We start from the raw sequence: 7003 nt of genomic DNA on the forward strand, positions 1-7003 counted from the left end.
AAAACAAAATTAGGAAGGTTTTTCAACCACACTTTCCATTTTTATGCAGTTAATCTGAAAATTCAATTTCCCTAGTACAGACCATTCCCAAACATTCCAGATTTTACTGTAAATGAGAAATACTTACTGTGCCCTACTGAGAAACTTTCCACACACCGCTGAGGCCAAACCGTATGAAATAATTTATGTTCAGAGACATTTAGATCGCACAACTCCAAGAACCCAGTGTTCAGTAAGTGTTCAGGGTTATTATTTCATGTCAACTTAAGGCTTCCTTTTATTGAGTGAATTAGGAGAGTTCGCATTTCACTCAAGAGGCATGCTGATAATGCGGGTCCCTTTAGCCCCAATTCCTGGCAACCTCCTATTCATCCCGCAAGGCCCAGCTCAAACATCACCTCCTTCAGCTTCCAGGGAGAGTTCCTCTTGCTCCTTTCTTCTGCTTTTTGCAAGTTGTTCCTGCCTCACAATGACGTTTTAAATGTTGCTCTTACGTTTTAAATGTTGCATTTACGAGCTGATTTTCCTTAAACCAGGCTCAGCGTTAATTCATCTTTGAACCCTAATGCCAACACAAGTCCTGCCACATGCAGGGACCCTGACTGAGGGAAGAACAGGGCAAAGATGTCACACAAGGGAACTCCCAGCTGTCCAGATTTAGTGACCGATGAAGCTCGTTTAAAGATACGTGAACTGACGTCATAGGTCAGAGGGGAGGCCAGTCCGAAGCCAGGCACCTTGGAAAGGAGAGGGGTACAAGTTGCCATTGACTTGAATCACCGAACTAGAAATGAAGGCTTAGACTTTCTATTTTGAGTCATAGCTCAAAGAATATCCTACAGGATCCTGCCTTGAAGAGAAAATGGTTTTATATTTCTCACACTGATGCAATTGACAAGCACGAGAGGCATCAATATATTCGACTTAGCCTAACAAATGACTTTCTATAGTTTCATGTTCCATGAGGCTCCAAGCACACTGGCCATTGTATATAAAAGGCTCTAAGATCCCTTTCAGCGATAGCTCTCTGTTTGCTTCCTGAGAACGGGAGTCTCTGATGTTTTGTGTCTCAGGAATCCAAGAGCAAGGAAAGCATAGAAGTATTCACATTGAGTTTCCACTTCATCCTTTTCAGTGTTTATATGTTGCGTATATTTTAAAATGTACATAATATATTATTACAGGACAAAAAGTGTATGTATCATGCCTGCAGGTCCCAAAGCGTCCGTGTGTGTGTGTGTGTGTGTGTGTGTGTGTGTGTGTGTGTGTGTAGGGGGACGGTTCATTTTTCAATCCTTTGCTTTAGACCAGTGCTTATTAAACCTTAATGTGCAGACAGATTCCCTGGGGCTCCTGTTAAAATACAGATTCTGATTCAGAAGTTCTGGGCTGAGGTCCGAGAATTTGCATTTCTAACAAGCTCCCCAGCGACGAGGCGGCTATACTTGGGGTTGCAATCAGCATTTTGCAACCACAGTTCCTCATCGAAATGACACAACACAGAACACAGAAAATGATTTCGGGGACTGTGTTCTCTCCCATGGATGGCCATCACCACCTGTGGGGGCCAGGAAGGCTGATTTCTCTCACACGGCTCTGTTGTGCAAAGAGCTTTACCTATAGGAGAAAGTTCAAGGTCACTAGCTGATCTCATTTTAAAAAAGAGAGAACATTAAAAAGCATCGTAAGCCAGTCTTGTAGTCAGTGACTGTTTTCCCGTGTTGGCTTGTATTAGGAAACCTCCTTTACGAGAAGCAGAGCTAGAAACCAACGTCTTGACCACTCCTATCTTGGTAAGTCGAAGACAGCTAAGCCAGAAGTTTCTGACTAGTAAGAGCTACTTCCACACACACTCACCCTGAGGGGACCCTGGTGTGGAGAGTTAGTGGGTTACAACACTCTTTGTCCAAAGGAAGAGGAGAAAAATACATATAGTGCTCAATGAATATTTGCAAGTGAAAACACACACACGCTCATTATTGACAAAATGATTCTCTTAATTCACAGAGTCTACCCGGCCACTCATGGTGGTGTGTCCCAGTTCAACCTTCAAAAGACTACTTTGGTCTAATTTGAACCACATGCCTTAGCTTAATTTCTGAGCCACCTTGTGCTCGGCAACCGTGGTTGTGAACCCGTTTTCAAGTATCTGCATCTTCTGTACTGTGTGGCTGGTGTCAGCGACATGTGATGAAGACGATGTTTCCTCTGAATCTAGGCCCACACCCCACAGACATAATGCAGCCCAGCAGGACTCAGACTCGAACACCCTGATGCCTGGGAGCACGTGTTCAGGATTAACAAGGACGGTGGAGAGGATGAAAGAGGAAGTTCTAAGGGGCAACGACATTGGCCACTTGACATGAGTTGGCCCCTGAATTACACCTAGTTTGGCCAATTCCTAATGTTCTATCTTGGATTTGTCTTCAGCCCTATTTTCCAGGAGAGAGCCCATCTTCGGAGGCTGGAACTGGGAACGGGACGCTGGTTGTGAAGCCCAGACAATGCACCCTTGTGCCCCCTGCGCCATCTTTTGTCTCCTCCGATCCCTGGTAAATAACCCTCATGGAACGAGAAAGGCCACATCCCTGTCTTTGGATTGTGGGGAGGGACAAAAAGTTCGGCTTGGGAGAATGCCTTGCATCACACAGCCAAGCTGGGAATACCCCTAGTTTATCTCAGTGTGCTTGAAGCTGCCCCCTCCCTTCTCACCTCTAGCACCTCGGTTTAGAGGCACATACTCTCTTTCTTTGGCTCATAACCAGGTCCCTGTCTCCAGTGGCCACCCCTCTAAGTCATTCTCCATGATGCAGCCTTGTGATCTCTCGAAAGCTCCCCTCCGCTGCCCAGCTCAAGGGCCCGGGTTGTCTACAAACCAAGACCTGAGCTCCTGACCTTCTGCATATGCGCGCGTGCCCTTCGGGAGCTGAGCGCCTACGTCGGCCTTGGTACCAGCAGCACCACAGCCCGCGCCAGCCATGCCGAATGACTCACTGTTGCCCCAGTGGGCCGGTCCTCTATTGACCGACTCGATGCTTCCAGACATGCCAGGCCACCTGCTAGAAAGCTCTCTCCCTTTCCTCACCTGCTTCCTCTTATCTATTCGAGACACTGCTCCTTCTGGGCAGGTGTTTGCCCTGTTCTCACGGTTCCATGATTTCCTTACCGGCTGCCCGGTCGGTCCCTGTGCTTCTATCTCTCGGAATATCTACCTCGGTGTGGTGGAACTGTTTGCTTCCTTCTGTATATCTCACCACAATGACACTTATCAAATGATCAACAACCACTAGCCGCGAACATACACGTGACCAGCACCATGATGACAGTTCCTACTACTTAACTCCCAAAGGCCGAGTAGCTCGGGATCTCTGGTAAAAATAAGGGGCTCGGACAAGTTAGAAAGTTCGCCTAAGGCCACACAACTCGTCAGTAGTGGTGACAGTATTTAGATCCTGGTCTGTCTGACTCAAAATCCAGCTCATTGTGCGTCGCACTCCATTGTCCCTCATTGGAACATAAGCTGTGATACCTTATATCATGTGTGCTGATGCCAAGGTTCCAGGAGGGGCTTTATGTTGATGAATGAATGAATGAATGAATGATGGAAGCAAAGGCAGCTTAGAGTCTGGCAGTGCTAGAAAAGCAGCCACGGGTCTCAAAGTGAACACTCCTGTGTACTGGTGTACTGACGAACTGAGTGGACAAAGAGTTACTGTGCCTCGGTCCCCTGTTCCACACAGCCCCACACACTGGCGGAAGATACAGGAGCGATCTCGCCTACAAAGTCGGCCTTCCCTGGAAACGCACTGTGCTGAGGGCAGCACCCCCACCCCAAAGTGCTGCTACCCTTGTGTCCTTTCTGGGAGTGGCTGCACAGTGCCCCAAGCCCGATGCCTGTCCACCTCCCTTCCCCCGCTCCTGCATAACCACAACACAAGGTCTTTAGTTCTGCCTCCAGGATAAGCCCTGTTTCCATCCCCCGCTCCACTGCCCTTTCAAGGCTTTACCGTGCCCACTGCATCCCTGGCCTCCTTTTGGCCCCTCTTCACTCTGGCTCCCTCTTAGAGCCAATCTCCCTTTCAAAAATGAGAATTTGTCTATGTCAGTTCCCTGTGTCAGCCCTCGAGCTGTTTTTCGTGTCCTACTGATAAAGTTTAAGCTTTTTACCCAATGTCCGAGTATTCCAAGTGAAAACCCCTGGCTACCATTTTGGTGACATCTCTGGATGTTCTCTCCATCGTCCCTGCTTCCGTGATGACAAACTGCTGTCCCTTCTCTGCACACTGTCCCACGCCTTTCTACTTGCCTTTGCCTTCTAGCATCTCAGCTGCCTGAGAAGCCCATCCTCGCGCCGGATTCCCCAGCTGAAGCCCCATGGTTCACCCGGCTAACTCCTCCCACCGAGGGTTCATTGAAGACCCTGCCTCCCCTTCACCACTGCAACACGTGCTGGCAGTACCCCACTCCAGCACCGTGACTTTCTCTTAATGCATCCATCACTCTTCTGGATGGTGAGTTCTTTGAGAGTTGGGATTGGGCCATATTCATGTTTGTACCCAGAGTAACACAGTCCCTGACATACAGTAGGTGCTCAAAAATTTTTTTTGATGACTTATACTGCTCTATAAATGAGTCAACAAATGTATCAAAAAATGGATTAATAATCAATCTATAAGTTAAGGAATGAAGGTCAAAGACTTGACCCAAAACACGTGGCTGTTTCAACCCATTTATCAGTACACGTGATGTTTTCTGAATTCCTTCTTTGAAGTGACTTATAGTTACACATTGTTCTATTTCTGTGGGAAGTGAGTTTCCACCGTGCTACAATTCTCTGGGTTAAGGAACACTTCCCTTTGTCTGTCCTGACTCAGATGCTCCCGGAAGCTGGGCTGACCACTTCAGCTTCCTCCGCTGATGACCCTTGCGCTGTGATTCACGGGTGTCCTCAAAGAGTACGTGGAGGTTCAGATATGGCTCTTCTCCCCGAGGATGCCTTCCTTTTTAGGGAATGATTAATCAGACCTGTAGTCACTCAAGGGCTCAGAGGTTTCCACTAAAGAAGTGTAATGACTTTCACATGTCCTCTGTTTCCTCCCTTATTTATCCCGCCCACCCCATACACACACATGCACACACATGCGCACACACACACACACACACATTAGCCTGAAATTTGCTGCAGAATCCTATTTGCCTTCATTAACTTGGTGGCCATGGTAGCAGATTTCTCAATAATATCTTTAAGAGGCCCGAGGACTTAAGTTGAAGACCGTGGTAAGGTCAGAAGGAAAGGAGGGAAGGCTCATTGGACCCATAGGGTGGGTGGCAGCTGTTTCTTCTAATCTCCTCCAGTTCTTCCCTTTATCCATTAAACCATCACATTTGATCTCTAGGATTTACTTATTAAAACCAAAGGAGCTAAGTATTAATTTTGGGCAGACCATTACCCTCTTCTATGCCATGAGAAATGGGACCTTGTTTCTAATGCTATTCCTATTACTATTTTAAATAAACTATGGAAAGGATGATTGAAGAAAACTGTAAAACTCACACATAGCTTAGGATTAAAAATGATGACATGGCTTTTAAACTCCAGTGTGACAACACCTCCATCCCGGCCACTATTTCCTGGACGCTGTTACTATTCCCCAATGATGCCTAATCACCAGCATGTCATTCAGTCATTCACTTATTTAGCAAACAGTTAACATATTATAAGAAAATGCGATCTTATGGCTGGTCTTGGTCCTCAAATTATGCCATCTAATAGAGGAGATGACATATACATGAATTGTTTAACACCAAGCAGAATAGAATCCTTTACGGCTAACCGTTATCTTGTGGACACTTACAGACTTCTATCATAAAACTTATGTTATTTACTGGCTCATGTGTTTCTCCTATCCCACAAGACTGTAAGCCACATAAAGACAGGGACTTTGTCTTATTCTAACACGCTATGTTGTCCTTATCTAACTTTTCAGTGTCTCCCCAAGCTGACATCAATGAATGTAATATATAGAGACATACAGAAACTTCCAGGAAAGGATCGATTCTTTCCAACTGAAAGAATCACAGAAGTCTTCATGCATTTTCTGTAGGAAGAGGAAATAGAAGAGAGGGAATTGTCTGTGAGGGGAATTGCCCAGGCAAAAGCATGATGTGGTGACAAAGTACTTTCCTGAGTACGTGCGTTTGATTGGATCATAGGTTATATCAATAACTCTCAACAGTGGCCGAATCTAGGAAACATCTGGGGAAATTTTTAAGTACCCTCCTACCTTGGCTTCCCCACATATCAATTGCATTAGAATCTCTCATTAGGAGGAGGGAAAGGAGGGACATATTATTTGGAGCCCGAGTTTTGGCACTTTTTCAAAATTCCCTCATTGCTTCTAACGTGTATCGATGGTTGAGAATCTCTGTGGCACTTCAAGAAAGTTAGTATGAGGATAGATTAAAAGGTATACTGGCCATAGATTTTAAAAGGCCATGGAAATCAAGCGGAAGAGTTTCAACAGGTAAAAAGAAGTCAGGCTCATGTAGCAAGACAGATGGAGATGGGGACAAGAGCTATACAGAGATTATTCGGGATGCTGTTAAATTCACGTAAGCAATGCATGAACTCAAGGGCACCACCACCTTGGCTTCCTAACGGGTGAAACTCACACAACTATTAGATGCCGAGTAGTGGCAGGGGAACTGGAGCCGATAGGTCTCTGGGGTTTGGTCCCTGGGTGAGGAGGAAGACTTACATGAAAAGCAGAGAGTATTGAAGGCAACAATGTGAGGTTGATTCTCATCATGTTTGCATCGAGGTGCTCACCTCTAGGAAATAAATTTGGGGCTAGTGACGAAGATTTGGGAATCACTGCACAAGGAGCAGACGTCAACCACATGAGTCCATGAGATCTGTTTAAAAGAAAAGTCCCAAGAGCGGAAGGCCGCTGAGGACAGCCCTGGAAACTGGCTGCATTGGGGAGAAGGAGAGCGGACTTTC

At 46.2% G+C, this 7003-nt stretch overlaps 1 protein-coding gene across 7 annotated transcripts in view; it reads right to left on the reverse strand.

Moving 5' to 3' along the window:
- Positions 1-7003, reverse strand: part of KCNJ15 (potassium inwardly rectifying channel subfamily J member 15) — a 63847-nt gene that overhangs the window by 31526 nt on the left and 25318 nt on the right. The window contains exon 1 of one of the 7 annotated variants that reach the window (XR_004623834.1): positions 128-4416. The exons of the other annotated variants lie outside the window; for them this stretch is intronic. The gene's annotated coding sequence lies outside the window, so the exon portion shown is untranslated. Of the gene's footprint in view, positions 1-127; positions 4417-7003 lie in introns of those variants that run through there. 7 annotated transcript variants of the gene reach the window in all.

The sequence above is a fragment of the Ailuropoda melanoleuca genome, chromosome 1, assembly GCF_002007445.2.
Source record: "Ailuropoda melanoleuca isolate Jingjing chromosome 1, ASM200744v2, whole genome shotgun sequence".
NCBI classification, from domain to species: Eukaryota; Metazoa; Chordata; class Mammalia; order Carnivora; family Ursidae; genus Ailuropoda; species Ailuropoda melanoleuca.